The following is a 19,617-nucleotide window of genomic DNA, read 5'->3' on the forward strand; positions in this document are numbered from 1 at the left end:
GTCCAGTTTGTAAGAGTCATGCAATGAACTTATGATGTAAAAATGGTTATGCCTTTTATGATTGGTTTATCCTCCTATTTTGTCCATTTATATGTTTGAAATTTTACCGGTCGTCGGCTTCAACCCCCGCGTAAATATTACAGGGGTGTTCAAGAACGCATGACAACACTTTATCCAAAGTCTTGGTCCGATGTAGGAGGCGTCTTGCAAGGTGAACTAGGCAATCAGACTATGCGGCTTTAGTACTTACACTTAGCCACAAGAGTCCGTTGGTGGCGCTAAGTATTAGCCCCTCGGTTCATGATCGGCAATCCGGAGTGCAACGCCTTGGCAACGCGGCTGGTCAAAAAACGCAGCCCCTCGTATAACACGGCATCGCGAATGATTCGTAGTATAACACTAAGTCACCGGATCGCTGACCCACTCTCGGTTATCATGATAGTCAGTTTTCGGCTTTCTATACTGAGGTACTTAACCGGACGAACCGGAAATACAATCGCAGTAGTTCTCCCTTTACTACCTTAGCCGAACTTGTGGAACGTAAGGTGGCAAACAGAGGAGCCGGCAACCCAACTATAGACCAAAGACATGATTCGGAGCTGATGCATATAATGCCATATCCGGGACGTCGAAGAGTTCCCTATAGGTGTTCGGACTTAAGAATTTTGCGGGGCCGAATACAATCCCTGGTATGAAGACCGTGCCAAGCCACGTATGCCAGCCAATGTAAGGGGGAGCTCAGATGACAAGGAAAAAATCCAAAACCCAACCAAGAAGGTGATAATCATATGTGCCCTTTATATCTTTATTGATATGTCGATGACAGGCAATGTCGTTCAATATTAGGGTCATATTACATGCCCAAAGAAAAAAGGAAATATTTTTCATAAGGGAAAGTCTAACACGGGGCCTAAAAATCATAGTTCGAAAAAGAAACTCCAATGATGCCCTGCCGCACGTCTGCACCTTTTGTCCTTAGTAGCTAGTCCTTTGAGAGGAGTATTTGATGGTTCGAAACGCGCAAAACTTAAAAGGATCTCCTGCAACAACCATCCTGCAAGTAGGGCTTTCAATGAGCCTGCGTTAAAAGGAAAAGGATATATGCGGTCCAATTATGGTCAAGCCGTGTAATGGACCTATTCTGCAGTGTGCCTTTGGCTTCCCCCAAGGTATTTTTAGTGTGTAATTATGTACGCGCGGTACGTAAGCCACGACCTGGTGGGGCGATTGGCGGAGGCCGAACTGCTAATCAAGGTCCGGATTCATTGACTTATGGCTATTACAGGCGGACCAGACTTGTTTGGATACGTCATTGGCTTTATTGGCCAGTGGACTGTTCGGCTTGATAAGGCCGTTGTACACTTCGGCTGCAAGGGCCACGGTGTGGACCTTATTCACAAAATTTTGCAAGAGATCAAGGAGTGGAGGAGTGTGGGAGTAGGAGTGGTAGGGTTGCATAGATTTGTGAGAGAGTAGCCTAGTGCTTTTGGTAGTTTGGTAGTTGGGTGTGGGTGTGTGTTATGCTTGGGGTATGTTCGCATGGCCTCAAGCTTCTTGTAAATACTTTTGCTCTCTTCTATAAAGATAAGGTATGCCTTTGGCGTACTCTTGAAAAAAAAGTATGGAGTGAGCGCTCCATATTACCATTGACTGTAATAACGCCACGAGGTCCACGCATTTTCAGATTCAAGTAAGCATAATGCGGGACTACATTAAAGCGGGCAAAAGCTGTTCGTCCGAACAGTGCATGGTAGCCACTACGGAAAGGGACGATGTCGAAGATTAACTCTTCGCTACAAAAGTTATCTGGGGAGACGAATACTACCTCCAGTGTAATTGAGCCCATGCATCGGGCCTCCACTCCTGGTATCACATCTTTAAAGGTAGTGTTACTAGGCTTGATTCATGATGGGTCGATCCCCATCTTACGGACAGTATCTTGATAAATCAAGTTGAGACTGCTTCTTCCGTCCATGAGGACTCTAGTGAGGTGGTATCCATCAATAATTGGATCAAGAACTAGGGCGGCTGAACCCCCATGACGGATACTAGTTGGGTGATCCCTGCGATCAAAAGTGATCGGACAGGCTGACCATGGGTTGAACTTGGGGGGCGATAGGCTCTACGGCGTAGACGTCCCGAAGTGCGTGCTTGCGCTCCCTTTTGGGAATGTGAGTGACGTAGATCATGTTTACTGTCTTCACCTCGGGGGGGAACTGCTTCTGACCCCTGCTGTTCGGCTGACGGGGCTCGTCATCGTCTTCGCTTGGAGGCCCTTTTCCCTTGTGTTTGGTACTTAACTTACCGGCCTATTTGAAAACCCAACAATTCTTGTTGGTATGATTTGTAGGCTTATCGGGTGTGCCATGAATCTGACAGGGCCTTCCAAGGATTTTATCTAAGCTCGATGGCCCATCTTTGTTGCCTTTGAAAGGTTTCTTCTGCTGACCGGACTTAGGGGCGCTGAATCCTCCATTGACTGTCGTATCGTATGCATCGTCGTTGTTGTTGTTCCGACTTTTTTTTTGTTTCAGTGAGGTTTACCATTGTCGTCCCGCACTTTGGAGGTGTCGGGGTCGCCTGAGTTGTTGCTTCTACAAGCCAACTAGCTGTCTTCGCCCCGCACAGAAGCGGGTCATGAGTGTCATTAAGAGCATCTCCAACAGGCGCGCTAAACAAGCACCGCGCCGCAAATTTACCCATTTTAGCGCGCGCGCAATCGCTAGTGAGTCTCTAGCGGGCGCGCAATAACCGCGCGTGCGGCATATAGAGTTTGGCGCGCGGTCCAAATCGCTATTGCGCGCTAAGTATTTGGGGCGCCCGCTTCCGCACGCGGCACACACGAGCGCTCACACCGCACTCTCTCCCCCGCGCCACCTTCGCCACGCACGCGCCGACGCTGGCGAGCTGACCCTGATGGACCCACACGCCGGCACTCCCCTCACCCCATCCTACAGCCGCGAACCCTCTAGCGTCGCCACCGTTGCCGCCGCAAACCCTAGCGCTGGGAGCATTGGCCACGCCTCTGCCGGAGCTCCTCCGAGCATTGGCCTCGCGCGCGGCCTCTTCATGCCGCCGCGGATGACCTCGACGGGTGGTGGCGTCGCACCGGCGCCCACCGGCGCCCGCCTCGACGGCTCTAGCACCTCAAAGCTTCCAAATGCGCCACGGACAAAGAAGGGCAAGACATCCGCGAAGAAGAACAAGGTAGCAGACGACTCCGGCACCTCGAAGGTGCCGAGGAAGAAGCTTGTAGGGCGTGTGACAAGCGCGGCGGCAACCGAAGCGCTGGTGAGCTCACTTGTTGAGCCGGCGGCCGATGCGCATCGACTAAATACCCCAAAGGTAAAATATTTCCCGAACTTTTTTTCCTTCTTATTTTTTGAATGCATACATATAGATAGCTTATTGCATTGTTCTATATACTTTGTAGTGTGAACGATGATGCATACATGTCAACTATGGGTGTTGGCTCGAACAATTCTCATTGGTCTCAAACCAATGACATGCATTTTGAAGACCATGAGTTCGAGGTGGACGAGGATGGTGAGGGCATTGTCGATGCACCGAAAGGAAGAGCGGGCAATTACACCAACGCCGAAGACATCTTACTATGCAATACTTGGTTGCAAGTGTTGAGGGATCCATCCGTTGGAGGTGATCAAAGTATAGATGCTTATTGGCTCCGGATGAAAGAACACTTTGATCTTGGCAACATGAGTGGAATTGACCGCTCCGCACGATCACTTCGCTCCTGTTGGTCGACCATCAATAGGGACTGTCAACAATGGTCGGCCGCACAAAAAGTGGTTGACAAGTTGAACCCAAGTGCCACCAATGATGATGATAGGGTAAGTGTGGTTTCATCATTCCTCATGTTCACATCATGCTTGTTGTTGGTGTTTCTTGTGCTAACTTGTTTTGTTTTCATGTAGTTGAACATTGCACAAAACTTGTCCGAGGAGAGGAGAAGAGGACCAAGAAGGGGAATATCAAGAAAGGAAGGCCATTTACCTTGCCTCATCGCTATGAAGTATTGAAGGATGATGAGAAATGGAAGAAGCGTGAGGATATTGATGATTTGGATTTGAGCAAAAAATGCAAGCAAACAATTGATTTGGAAGATGATGATGAGGATGATGCATCGAGTGAAGATGGCAAGAGAAGCCCCACCCCAAACTCGGTTTCATACTCGAAGCCAAAACGACCGGATGGCATGAAGAAAGACAAAGAAAAGAAGAAGTGGAAAGGAGATGATGAGATCAAAAATGCTATGGAAGCAATTGTCAACGCAAGAAGGGAAGCCAACAAGTTGAGGAAAATGGCAAGGAACCAAGATTCCGCAGCCGAGGAGAGGAGGTTGGCGGCCGAGGAGATGAGGGTGGCCACCGAGGAGAGGAAAGTGGCATTGTAGGAGAGGAAGATGGCCATGGAGGAGCGAGCTAAGTTGTTGGAATGGGAGAAGCACTTGTTATTCTTGGACACATCTTTGTTCAATGATGCGCAAAAGGAGTATGTAAACCTTGCCCGTGAAGAAGTCTTGATCCAAAAAAGAGCCATGATTCGCTCAATGGGTGGTGGTGGCCTTGGCGGCATGGGTGGCGGTGGCCTTGGCGGCATGGGTGGCGGTGGCGGTGGCGGCATGGGTGCCGGTGGCCTTGGCGGCATGGGTTCCATGGGTGGCTTTGGAGCTACCATGGGCGGCATGGGTTCCATGGGTGGCTTTGGAGCTACCATGGAGACCATGAGAGGCATGGGTGGCTTGGGAGCACCTCCGGGCGGCTTGGAAGGCATGGGTGGCATGAGTTTTGCGTCTCTCATTGGGGGCATGGGTGCACCTCCGAGCGCCGGTGTGCCACCTTCGCATGAAGATGTCGTTGAAGGTCTTGGCAACACCTTCCGAGCTTCACGTGATGAGGATACGGCGCGCAACAATGAAGAGGAGGAGGAAGAATCGTCTTCAGAGGAGTCGGATGAATCGGAGGAAGAGGATGAAGACGAAGACGAGGACGAGGCTTGATTCTTGTGTCTTTCATTTGTGTCATCATAAACTTGGTTTGCATGTTGAACTTGGTTTAATTATGTTGCGGGCATGAATTTGAACTTGTGGGCATGAACTTTTGGGCATGAACTTGGTTGGAATGATGTTTGGGATTCAATATATGCCATGTGTTTTGTGTTGAAGTGTGAAATTTGTGCCCAAAATGAGAACAAATGTGTGCGCCGGCTGCTCGCGCGCGCTGCATTTTAGCACTCTAATGGAGCAGCACGCACGCTGCATTTTAGCGCTACCGCTGGAGAAAGCGCTGCGCCACGCGCCAAACCTGGCGTTGCGCACCCGCAAACCAGATTTTAGCGTGCCACGCGTTGGGCGCCTGTTGGAGATGCTCTAAGGCTGCCATGGTCTTCGGCTTTTCCTTCCCAAGGTGTCGGGTGAGCCATTCGTCGCAGACGCTGTGCTTAAAGGCCGCTAAGGCTTCGACATCCGGACAGTCTACGATCCGGTTCTTTTTAGTTAAGAACCAATTCCAAAGCTTGTGAGCTGATTCGCCTGGCTACTGAATTATGCGACTCAAGTCGTCAGCATCCGGTGGCTGGACATAAGTGCCCTGAAAGTTAGCCCTCAAAGCACCTTCCAAATCTTCCCAGGTTCCAATGGAGTTTTCTGGGAGGCTGTTTAGCCAGTGTCATGCTGGTCCTTTCAGCTTTAGAGGAAGATATTTAATGGCGTGGTGATCATCTCCATGAGCCATATGAATGTGGAGAAGGAAATCTTCGATCCAGACGGCCGGATCTGTCGTTCCATCGTATTGTTCGATGTTTATGAGTTTAAACCCTTCCGGAAATTGATGCTCCATGACCTCATCGGTGAAGCATAGGGGGTGTGCGGCCCCTCTATATCGTGCAATGTCATGGCGGAGATCGGCTGACATCTGAGTTCGGCTCTGATCCCGAACATAGTAACGGTTGTCATGCTGGGCTTCATAGCCATTGTCTCACGCTGGGGCATGGCCCCTTGATGCGTAGATTGATCTAGTCTGACCATCTTTATTGGCTAGGTCGCGTTGCAAGTTGTACATGTATCCCGCGGCTGCCGTCTCCGCGCCTCCTCGGCGAGGGGGTGCGGGTTGGTGTTCCGCTTGATATGCCATTTTATCCCATCCACGTGGTGGTCAGTCTGGTTGGTCTGCCTGATTATACTTTGATGGTATTCTCTCAAGGGCTTCATCATCAAATTGTGGCAGCAGCTTGCGCCTAGGGTAACTTTTAACAGGTCGCCCATGGTCGTATTCTTCAGTGGCCAAGACCTTAGTCCACCTTTCATTCAGCGTATCCTGCTCGGCTTTGAGCTGATGTTGCTTCTTCTTCAGGCTCCGAGCTGTAGCAATGAGTTGTTGCTTAAAGCATTCTTGGTCAAGGGGTTCCTCTGGGACAATGAAGTCTTCCTCGTCGAGGCTAATCTCCTCTTCGGATTCTGGCATATAGTTGTTGTCCTCCACATCTTCGTTGCCAGCGTGTCCGGGGCTATATTCACCCTCTTCTCTTTCGTCCTGTTCGGACATGGGCTCGACGGGGTATTCAGGATCTCCGGCATCATCCGGAGTCTCATTATCAATGGTGCATGTATTGCTATCCTTTGCCCGACGCGGTCGTGAGCGGCTCCGCTGACTTCGGTGCTTTGGTGGTTTATCGACGGGTTTGTCCTCATCTGGGCTCAGGTTATCCTCGTTGTTCTTTGGAGTGTCCACCATGTACACATCGTAGGTTGACGTGGCTGTCCAATGCCCCATGACAGGTGGGACTTGGCTTGGTTCGGCGTCGGCATTGTCACCCATGCCGTCGATGTCTTCGGATGCATAGTCCAACATGTCGGTTAAGTCCTCGACAGTGGCTATTAAGTGGGTGGTGGTGGGGCATAAAATTCCCCTCTCTCAGCCCCCAGTCCATGCTGGGTATAGTTCAGAGGTAAAGCCTCCGTGATGGCGAGAGACTGCATGAAACCCAATGCTTCGTCTAAGAGTGGAAGTGGGACCAGAAACTGCGGATCTGCCGCGCTGAATTCAGCATGGGGCGCCTGATCAGACCCGCTAAATGCAGACTTCGGTGGTTCGGGATGGTTGCCCAGAGCCAGATATAAGATTGCATCTGGGTCTTCGGTCGGGAGTTCCACAAGGGGAAGAAGTCCGACGGGGCTTATGTTCCCGTGTTCAGACAACAAGACCTGCCCTGGATCTAAGGCCAAGGCGGGTGTGGATAAAGACCCCTGGAGGGATCTCACAAGGGATTCGAAGAGTCTTCTTGGCGGGGACACAGAGTGGCGATCGAGGCCCCGAAACCATTGAAGACTGGGTCTCCTTGGATGTCAGCAACGTAGTTCAGGTTTCCAAACCTGGTCTAGTGGCCGGGGGCGTAACTATCGACCTACTCGAGGCGGTCGGTCGAGTTGGCATGAAGCACGAAGCCACCAAACACAAAAACCTGCCCAGGGAAAAAAATTCCTTGGACGTAGCATCATTGTTGATGAAGAGGTGAGCCATAGATCCTTCTGTCGACGATACAGCGAAGCTCTCTGTGGAAGCACCAACGTCGATGTCAAAACCGGCAGATATCGGGTAGGAGGGCCCAAGTTGTGCGTCTGAGGATCAATGATAACTATGGAGAAGGGATACAATGTTTACCCAGGTTCGAGCCCTCTTAATGGAGGTAAAACCCTACTCCTGCTTGATTATATTTGAGGGTATAGGGGTTACAAGAGTTGATATAGACACCGAAGGGGCTTAGGGTTGTACAAAGTCGGTTTTACAGAAAGGAATAATATATCCGGACACCTATACTTGCCATCCACGCATGTGAGAGTCCACATCGGACATGAGAGATAATCTTCTGTCTTGAATCTTGACGGCCCATCAGTCTGGCCCACATCAATAGACCGGACGTCCGAGGACCCCCTAGTCCAGGACTCCCACACCTATTTCGAGTTGCAAATATGAGCAACAGAACAAGTATCAAATATCCAGGCGCTACTACGAGCATTAGTAAGGTACACATCAATAACATGTATATCAAATATACCTTTCACTTTGCCATCCTTCTTATCCGCCAAATACTTGGGGCAGTTCCGCTTCTAGTGACCAGTCCCTTTGCAGTAGAAGCACTCAGTTTCAGGCTTAGGTCCAGACTTGGGCTTCTTCCCGGGAGTAGCAACTTGCTTACTATTCTTCTTGAAGTTCCATTTTTTCCCTTTTCCCTTTTTCTTGAAACTAGTGGTCTTGTTGACCATCAACACTTGATGCTCCTTCTTGATTTCTACCTCCGTAGCCTTTAGCATTGCGAAGAGATCGGGGATCATTTTCATCATCCCTTGCATATTATAGTTCATCACAAAGCCTTTATAGCTTGGTGGCAGTGATTGAAGAACTCTGTCAATGACACAATTATTAGGAAGATTAAGTCCCAGCTGAGCCAAGTGGTTATGGTACCCAGACAATCTGAGTATGTGTTCACTAACAGAACTATTCTCCTCCATTTTGCAGCTATAGAACTTGTTGGAGACTTCATATCTCTCAACTCGGGCATTTTCTTGAAATATTAACTTCAACTCTTGGAACATCTCATATGCTCCATGATGTTCAAAACGTCTTTGAAGTCCCGATTCTAAGCCGTAAAGCATGGCACACTGAACTATCAAGTAGCCATCAGCTTTGCTCTGCCAGATGTTCATAACATCAGCTTTGCTCTTCCAGGACGTAATTCTTCTGTGCAGCAATGAGGATAATCCTCAAGTTACGGACCCAGTCCGTGTAATTGCTACCATCGTCTTTCAACTTAGCTTTCTCTAGGAACACATTAAAATTCAAGGGAACTGTAGCACGGGCCTCTACAACAACATAGACGTGCAAAAACTATCAGGACTAAGTTCATGATCAATTAAAATTCGATTAATCATATTACTTAAGAACTCCCACTTCGATAGACATCCCTCTAGTCATCTAAATGATCACGTGATCCAAATCAACTAAACCATGTACGATCATCATGTGAGATGGAGTAGTTTTCAATGGTGAACATCACTATGTTGATCATATCTACTATATGATTCATGTTTGACCTTTCAATCTCAGTGTTCCGAGGCCATATCTGCATATGCTAGGCTCGTCAAGTTTAACCCGAGTATTCTGCACGTGCAAAACTGGCTTGCACCCGTTGTATGTGAACATAGAGCTTATCACACCCGATCATCACGTGGTGTCTCGGCACGACGAACTGTAGCAACGGTGCATACTCAGGGAGAACACTTATACCTTGAAATTTAGTAAGGGATCATCTTATAATGCTACTGCCGTACTAAGCAAAATAAGATGCATAAAAGATAAACATCACATGCAATCAAAATGTGTGACATGATATGGCCATCATCATATTGTGCTCATGATCTCCATCACCGAAGCATAATCATGATCTCCCTCGCCACCGGCTTGACACCTTGATATCCATCATAGCATCGTTGTCGTCTCACCAACTATTTCTACTACAACTATCGCTACCGCTTAGTGATAAAGTAAAGCAATTACATGGCAATTGTATTTCATACAATAAAGCGACAACCATATGGCTCCTGCTAATTGCCGATAACTCTGTTACAAAACATGATCATCTCATACAACAATTTATATCACATCATGTCTTGACCATATCACATCACAACAAGCCCTGCAAAAACAAGTTGGACGTCCTCTACTTTGTTGTTGCAAGTTTTACGTGGCTGCTACGGGCTTCTAGCAAGAACCGTTCTTACCTACGCATCAAAACCACAATGTTTTTTTGTCAAGTGTGATGTTTTAAGCTTCAACAAGGACTGGACGTAGTCAAACTCGATTCAACTAAAGTTGGAGAAATATACACCCGCCAGCCACCTATGTGCAAAGCACGTTGATAGAACCAGTCTCATGAAAGCGTTCATGTAATGTCGGTCCGGTCCGCTTCATCTAACAATACCGATGAATCAATGTAAGACGTTGGTGGTAAGCAGTATGACTATTATCGCCCACAACTCTTTGTGTTCTACTCATGCATATAACATCTACGCATAGACCTGGCTCAGATGCCACTGTTGGGGAATGTAGTAATCAAAAAAAGTCCCTACGATCATGCAAGGTCTATCTAGGAGATGCATAGCAATGAGACGGGAGAGTGTGTCCATGTACCCACGTAGACTAAAAGCGGAAGCATTTAGTAACGTGGTTGATGTAGTCGAACGTCTTAGCGATCCAACCGATCCAAGTACCGAACGTACGACACCTCCGTGTTCAGCACACGTTCAGCATGATGACATCCCTCGAGCTCTTGATCTAGTTGAGGACGAGGGTGAGTTCCGTCAGCATCATGGTGCGGCGATGGTGTTGATGATGTTACCGGCGTAGGACTTCTCCTAAGCACTACGACAATATGACCGAGGTGTTAAACTGTGGAGGGGGGCACCGCACACGGCTAAGAGATTGTCTGTTGTGCTTTCGGGTGCCCCCTGCCCCTGTATATAAAGGAGGGAGGGAGGAGGATGGCGGCCAGGAGGGGCGCGCCTATAGGGGGAGTCCAACTAGGATTCCCAATCCTAGTTGGAGCCCCCTTCCTTTTTCCAAGAGGGGAAGAGAGAGAAGGAGTAGGAGAGGGAGAAGGAAAGAGGGGGGGGGCGCCCCCTCCTAGTCCAATTCGGACCTGCCATGGGGGCGGGGTATGCGGCCACTGAGGGAGTCCTGGACTAGGGGGTGTCCGGACAGCCGGACTATCATCGTCCGCCGGACTCCAAGACTATGAAGATACAAGATTGAAGACTTCGTCCCGTGTCCGGATGGGACTTTCCTTGGCGTGGAAGGCAAGCTTGGCGATACGGATATGTAGATCTCCTACCATTGTAACCGACTCTGTGTAACCCTAGCCCTCTCCGGTGTCTATATAAACCGGAGGGTTTTAGTCCGTAGGGGACAACAACCATTACAACAATCATACCATAGGCTAGCTTTTAGGGTTTAGCCTCCTTGATCTCGTGGTAGATCCACTCTTGTACTACCCATATCATCAATATCAATCAAGCAGGAGTAGGGTTTTACCTCCATCGAGAGGGCCCGAACCTGGGTAAAAACATCGTGTCCCTTGTCTCCTGTTACCATCCGCCTAGACGCACAGTTCGGGACCCCCTACCCGAGATTCGCCGGTTTTGACACCGACATTGGTGCTTTCATTGAGAGTTCCTCTGTGCCGTCACCGATAGGAAGGATGCCTCCTCCCGTCTTCAAGGACGGTATTTTCGCCAAAGGAGCCCTGGCCACCGGCCAAACTATTTGGCTAGGTGGTTTTCTTATGACCGCCTGTCCGGCCACCGCTTCGACAATGACCTCTCGGGTCGTCAAAAGCAATCTTCACGTCAGCTCGGAATTTGCCGAGCGGCTGGATCCAATAGAGCTCTCGTCCGTAAACGAGCTCTTGGATCGCATCGCCGCCCTGGGAGTCGCTACAGACTACAATCAGATTGGGCTTAAAACCGATCTGAGAGAGATTAACTCTCCCCAGGTCACCCACCACGTTGCGGTGGCAGAGGAACAACGCGGCGACTCTTCTCCTATATTGAAAACTAGTCGTGTCCGGGCTGCCGAACCCTCCATGTCGGATTCCCGCGGAGGGACGGACTTCGATCAAGCACTGAACCTAAAGTCAGGCATTGGACCGGACTCGTTGGACAACGTTCCACTTTCCAAGCTTCCAAATTCAGAAACTTCTCGGCCCTTGAGCCTTGAGATGGGTAGGGTTCCGGACTCAATTCCACCCACCCGCCCGGATATATGCGATCTATCTCTAATCCGGCAAGAGCCCGCTGAAACAGTACATCATTACTGGGCCAGATTCCTCCTGGTTATGGACAGGATAAAGGACTGCCGAGAGGAAAACGCAATCTCAATCTTTTGCAATAATTGCACGGACGAGGGAATCTTGAACGCCATCAGCCGTCGTGAAGTTACACGCTTCGCCGACCTGGCGTCCATAGTACGAAAGTACAGTGCGATGGAGAGTTTCCGGAAAACCGAAATTAAGTTTTGGGACAATCCGGCCCCGAATACAACCCCAGTCCGCAACAAAAGGGTGCATTACGCTCAGGCACCGGGTACAAAAACCAAAAGGCAAAAACCCCATAAAGGGCATGGAACCATACTGGAGGGGTGGCTTAGCGGACCCTGTAAAATTCACAGTACAGAGGGTGCCACCCCAACACATAGCCTTCGAGCATGTTGGATAATACGGCAGGTGGCCAAAAGTGGCGAGGAGCTTCTAGCCCCGGGAAACCACTCCAACAATACAGGTACGGTATCAACAGTCTTCGAGACTTCCGCATCAAATAACATGCGGAAATGAACAATCCGCAGCCTCGCCGAAATCTACCAAGTAGCAACAACAAATCCATGGAGCGACACAGCCATCACCTTCAACGCCAGCGATGAACCTAAATTCCGAACAGCCCGAGCACCAGCCGCACTGGTACTTAGTCCAATAGTGGACGGCTTTCGACTCACCAAGGTACTCATGGATGGCGGCAGCGGACTAAACCTCATCTACGAGGAAACTCTTCAAAAAATGGAAATAGACTGGAGCCGCATTGAGCGAAGTAGCACAACCTTCAGAGGAATAATCCCTAGCCGGGAAGCGCGCTGCACCGGAAAAATCACATTCGATGTGGTGTTCGGCTCGCCGGACAATTACAGATCCAAAGAAGTCACGTTCCAAGTGGCCCCGTTCAACAGCGGATATCACGCTATATTAGGACGAGAAGCATTCACAATTTTTCAAGCCGTACCCCACTACGGGTACATGAAGCTCAAAATTCCTGGGCCCGGCGGAATAATCACTCTCGTTAGTGATCCGGACATAGCACTCCGCACCGAAAACAAGACGGCCGCATTAGCCCTGGAGGCACTATCCAAAGCCCTAGCGGCAGAAGAACTCACCGCGCTACGCTCTACGGTGAATAGGGACGATGTGAACCTCGATAAGAGATCCAAGTCCACCTCCTTTAAACCAGCAGACGAAATAGTAAAATTCCAGGTCCATCCAACGGACCCGACAAAGACGGCCTCCATCGGGGCACAGTTGAACCCTGATGTAGACGCCGCACTGCGAGAATTCCTTCAGGAAAATTGGGACATCTTCGCCTGGCACCCTTCAGATATGCCGGGAATCCCACGCAGATTGGCAGAGCACAGCCTAAACATCCTAAAAGGATTCAAGCCAGTCAAACAGGCTCTTCGACGATTTTCCGAACCCAAAAGACAGGCAATGGGAGAAGAGCTAGCCAAACTATTGGAAGACGGATTCATTAGAGACATCAAACATCCGGATTGGCTAGCAAACCTGGTAATGGTACCAAAGAAGGACAAATCTTGGCGCCTATGTGTCGATTTTAAAGACCTCAACAAGGCTTGCCCAAAGGATCCCTTCCCCCTCCCTCGCATCAACCAGATAATCGATGCTACCGCAGGACACGATTCATTGTGCTTCCTTGACGCATACTCCGGCTACCATCAAATCAAGATGGCAGAAGCGGACCAAGCCGCAACGGCATTCATCACTCCATACGGACCATTCTGCTTCAACACGATGCCCTTCGGACTTAAAAACGCCGGCGCAACATATCAGCGCATGATTCAAACATGTCTGGCCACCCAGATCGGCAAACCAGTAGAGGCATACATAGACGACATAGTCGTCAAAACCAAACACGTCGAAACTCTAGTAGACGACTTGAGGCTCACATTCGAAAACCTCAGAGCATATGACATCAAGCTGAATCCGAAAAAATGCGTTTTCAGCGTACCAGCCGGAAAGCTCCTGGGCTTCATTGTATCCGGCAGAGGAATTGAATCAAACCCAGCCAAGATCCGAGCTCTGTCACAGCTGGATATCCCAAAGGACCTCAAACAAATACAAAAATTGACTAGATGCATGGCAGCTCTAAGCCGCTTTATCTCCCGCCTAGGAGAAAAGGTGTTGCCCCTCTACCGCCTCCTTAGGCGCACCGAACACTTCGAGTGGACGGATGCTGCCACCACCGGACTCGAAGAAATAAAAGCCATATTGGCAACAAATCCGGTCCTGGCTGCGCCCAACCTGGGCGAACCAATGTTGTTATACATCGCAGCAACACATCAAGTTGTAAGCGTGGTACTCGTCGTCGAATGAGAGACAGAAGGGCATAAATTCCCTCTTCAAAAACCAGTGTACTACGTATCCACGGTGTTAACCCCCTGCAAGTCCCGTTACCCGCACTATCAAAAGATAGCGTATGCGGTGTTCATGGCATCCCGGAAGCTCCGACACTACTTTCAAGAGTGTTTGATAACAGTGGCATCCGAAGTACCCCTCAACGACATAATAAACAACCGCGACGCGACGGGCAGGATTGCAAAATGGGCCATTGAGCTCTTACCATTCGATATAACTTACAAACCTCGGCGAGCTATAAAGTCACAAGTTTTGGCTGACTTTGTCGCTGAATGGACCGAAGCCGAACTCCCTAAAGAGTACGGCGCATACTCGAATTGGATTATGCACTTCGACGGCTCTAAAATGTTGGCCGGATTGGGGGCTGGCGTCGTATTGACGTCCCCAACCGGGGACACAGTCCAATACGTACTTCAGATAATGTACAGGGACTCCAACAACGCAGCCGAATACGAGGCCCTTTTACATGGCCTCCGGATGGCAATCTCCATGGGAATTCAACGCCTAGAGGTGCACGGGGATTCAAACCTTGCAATATCCCAAGTAAATGGAGACTTTGATGCCAAGGATCCGAAAAATGGCAGCATATTGTAACACTGTCCTAAAAATGTCAGCTCGGTTTGACGGACTTGAATTCCACCACGTAGCCAGGGATAATAACCAAGCGGCCGACGTATTGGCACGCATCGGCGCAAAACGTGACGCTGTACCTCCAAACATCTTCCTGGAACGGCTGTTTAAGCCATCCGTACTATGGGAAGAGGAGTCCGGAAATAACAAATCGGAAGCAGCCGTACCAACCGACACAGAGCAATCTGACATAACCGGCGATTCAGCTGATGAAATAACACCTTCAGCCCACGACATAATGGCAGTAATCGCCCCTGGACAGAGCCATTCCTAGCCTACTTGCTTAGGCGGAAACTTCCCGAAGACCAAAACGAGGCCCGCTGCATAGTCCGGCGATCTAAAGCCTACAAGGTCCATGAGGGAGAACTCTATAAGAAAAGCACAACCGGAGTCCTTCAAAGGTGTATCTCCGAAGAGGAAGGGCGAAACCTTCTGGCTGAAATTCATGCCGGACTAGGCGGACACCACGCAGCAGCTCGGGCCCTTGTAGGAAAGGCATTCCGTACAGGATTTTATTGGCCGACGGCCCGGGCAGATGCTCAGGACTTAGTCCGAAGATGCGTCGGTTGTCAGCTCTTTTCTAATCAGAGCCATATGCCACCCACCGCCCTCAAAACTATACCCATTACCTGGTCGTTCGCGGTCTGGGGGCTTGACATGGTTGGACCCCTTAAAGGGGGAACCCACAAGCAAAGGTACCTATTGGTCATGGTGGATAAATTCACCAAATGGATAGAGGCCAAGCCAGTTAAAACGGCAGAGTCCGGACCAATGATAGACTTCATATCCGGGGTAGTACACCGTTATGGTGTCCCCCACAGCATCATCACCGATAACGGCACGAACTTCACGGCCGACGAGGTTAAATCATGGTGCAAAAATATGGGCATTAAGCTCGATTACGCTTCAGTCTATCATCCTCAAACCAACGGTCAAGTGGAACGAGTGAACGATCTAATAATGAGCGGCATCAAACCCAGACTAGTGCGGTCACTTACGAAATCTGACACGCACTGGGTAGAGGAGCTCCACTCCATACTTTGGGGGCTGCGGACAACGCCCAACCGTACTACCGGATTCACACCATTTTTTATGGTATACGGCGCAGAGGCAGTTCTGCCCTGCGACATCATTCATGACTCACCTCGAGTGTGCATGTATGAAGAAAGAGAAGCCGAGCTGGATCGGCAGGACAGCTTGGACGCATTGGAGGAAGAACGCGACGTCGCCAAGGCTCGTTCCGCATTCTATCAGTAGCAGGCTCGAAGATATCAAAGCAGAGAAGTATGGGCCAAGACTTACAACGTTGGCGAACTAGTTCTACGCCTGCCGGACAAGAAAAAGGACAAACTCAAGCCCAAATGGGAGGGCCCTTTCATTATCGATCAAGTCCTGACCGGCAGAGCGTACCGTCTACGAAATGCGTCGGACAACCGACTCGAGCCGAACCCATGGAACACAGCCCGCCTCCGAAGATTCTATGCCTAGCGCCGGACTAAGAGTTGGTCCCCTTCCCCTGTCCAAACTTTTACATTTCAGCTGTCTTTTGTTTCTCTTTCTTCTCTCAACCCTTTTTCTAAAAAAGCCCTTAAAGTCCTACTTGCGCATTGTTCGCACACACTTGATGTGCCATCCGCAATCATTATACCTGGGGGCTGCTTTACCAGAAGCTTAATTATAAGGGCTTCATGCCCAGCACATGTGTCAAGCTTCCACATGTACCTTTTATTCACCATTATATGCATCGATATGACTTAAGTTTTGGCCAAGCTGGGTTGCCTGGCTCCTGTGCTTACCCCTACGTTCCCGATTGTTCGGCTAGGAGGTAAAGGGAGCACCTCTGCGATTGTTACTGCCGGGTCAGCCAGATGTGTACCTCAGACTGGGTGAAGCCGAAAGCTAGCGTTCTTAAGGGAATATTCGGTCGGTGACTTGAAAGATGATTCTTTACCTACTTACTTATCTGCCCCTAGATGTTTTTATGCTCTTTTCACAGACCGGACATGCACTTTAGGGCATGCCTCCCAGGGAAAGGAACCCTTAACGGAACTATTCTCCCTGGAAGATGTTTCTTACTAACCATGTAATATAACATAACTAGTCGAGCACTTGTCTGATAAAGCACTAATGACCCCTATGCCTGGTCTCCATGCATGCCCCGGTTGTTTCTTAACCGAGAAGGTATTCGGACACACTCCGGACTCTAGGGTCCCGAGGTTGAAGCGAAAAGGTCGGCAAAGACAAACGATCTACAATCCAGCTAGAGGGCATTTTACATGTCATTTTAAAATACATTGTCAAATAGATTGACTGTATTCCTCCTCAATCCCGTCTAACAGGCTGTCTAAATTACAGTCCCGTTGGGAAAATTTAGCGGCCAATTCTACTTGGCCGTATACTAAACTCACAGGGATCTCCTTCCCATCGGGCCCCACAGGTCCGACCTCGGCCATATGGTTGGGATCCGCCTTCTTGTACCGCGTCTTCACCATGGCCCAGGCCTCCCTGGCACCTTGGCGGCAGGCCGAAATCTTCCATAAACGGAAGCGCTGCCGCATTCCCTGAAGCTTCTCCGCAAGCTCCCCAAGGCCCTCGGGCAGGGAAAGGGCCGGCCATAAAGCCTGGACGACGCTGCTCATTGCCTGCCGAACTCGTTCGAGCAGCTGCAACAGTTCGGGAAGTTGATCACCCGTCGATACGGGCATCTCCTCTGCAGGGCGACCTGTGAGTATACCTACAGACATATTTTGTCAATTGACTTTCTCGCCGAACTCTTCTTTTCAAAGGAGTTCGCTCAAGCACTTACTATAGATGCCGCGACGAAGCCATTGATTCTCCTTAACGGAGCCAGACAGCTCAGCCCGAACACCTTTTAGCTCTTCTCCGAGCTGGGCGTGGGCATTCTAGAGCTTGTTCCTTTTCTGCTGCACTTTATTCAGCACCCTCTCGCCGGCCTTCAGCTAGCGCAGTAGTTCTTGCCTGTCCGGATCTTGTCCGGCAGCACCTGCAATGTCATTATTAGACTTGCGCGCACGCCGCACACCGCTTATATTTTTAAAATAATGTGTTACCAGGAGGGGTCTCTGTGTTTCCTCCTGCGGCAGCAAGTGCAGCCTCGAGTTGGGCCTTGCACTCTTGCAGCTCCTGAGACAGTTGGGTATTCTTCTCCGTAAGATCCTGCGTTTCAAATGATCCTTAAATCAGTTAATTTAACTACTTTAAGTCTCGGGGGCTACTCGCATATACAACTATTAAATTCTCTTACCCGTATGTCTTTTACATACTGCTCTGTGGCTCTGGTAAAACCATCTTGAGTAGCATGGAGGTGCGCGTCCCCCGCGTTAAAGGCATTCAAAGCCTCAGGGGAGAAGCACGCGTCACGAAATACTGTCCGGCGGCGCCTGTGGTTCATGGCGCTCTCCACCTCAGACTTGGTGGCGGACAGTCTGTCGGCATCCTCCATTGGAGGAGTGTCCGGCTCGCGCCTTGCGCTCGCCTCCCCCTCCAGACCAGGTGCTAGAGCCTGGCTGGTAGAGGTTGGATTGGCAACCTCTACGCCCGCAGTCCGGCGGGCGCTTTTTCTCCTACAAAAGTCATGAGCACTCAAACGCTTCCTAAGAACGTTGCTCCAAATAATGAACTGTGAGCTATACCTTTGCGGTGACGTTTCAATCCGCGCCGCGCTCCTCTTCCGCCCGCTAGTCCGGGCTGGCCTTTGTTGGTCAGCCGCCGCAGGCTCGGCTTCCCGCCTTGAAGGCGCTTCCTGCAAAACACCATCGTATGCGAAGGTCAAAAATGAGCAAGGAGGAAATAATGGTGTCGGGACTTCGGTCACAATCACCTGGGAAGCCGGATATAGTCCGGGGTAGTCAGCCGTAATGGCAACTAAAGCATTGTCCATGCTGAGCTGGTGGAACACCCCGTCGATTAGCTCCACCTTTATGTCCGGATCCTCTTCGGAGGCCGGATCCTGGGATCTATCTGCATCCTCGGGTTGCGGAGCTGGACTTAGCATGTTCTCCACAACCCGACACAGCTCCTACATCGAAAAACATAAAAGATACCCTGGCTTTTCGCATTCGTGCGACGCGTGGAAGATGGCCATTATTGGGCGTGGAAGCCAAGAAGCGCGACATTGATGAGGAAGCCGGACACTGTTCGGCAGGTACATGGAACTTAAGGGAGAACCCACCTTGCAACGCCAAAGACTATAAACGCGCTAGACTTATCGTCATTGAAGCCTGGTTCGGGGGCTACTGAGGGAGTCCTGGACTAGGGGGTGTCCGGACAGCCGGACTATCATCGTCCGCCGGACTCCAAGACTATGAAGATACAAGATTGAAGACTTCGTCCCGTGTCCGGATGGGACTTTCCTTGGCGTGGAAGGTAAGCTTGGCGATACGGATATGTAGATCTCCTACCATTGTAACCGACTCTGTGTAACCCTAGCCCTCTCCGGTGTCTATATAAACCGGAGGGTTTTAGTCCGTAGGGGACAACAACCATTACAACAATCATACCATAGGCTAGCTTTTAGGGTTTAGCCTCCTTGATCTCGTGGTAGATCCACTCTTGTACTACCCATATCATCAATATCAATCAAGCAGGAGTAGGGTTTTACCTCCATCGAGAGGGCCCGAACCTGGGTAAAAACATCGTGTCCCTTGTCTCCTGTTACCATCCGCCTAGACGCACAGTTCGGGACCCCCTACCCGAGATCCG

This window comes from Triticum dicoccoides, chromosome 2B (genome assembly GCF_002162155.2).
Source record: "Triticum dicoccoides isolate Atlit2015 ecotype Zavitan chromosome 2B, WEW_v2.0, whole genome shotgun sequence".
Lineage (NCBI taxonomy): Eukaryota > Viridiplantae > Streptophyta > Magnoliopsida > Poales > Poaceae > Triticum > Triticum dicoccoides.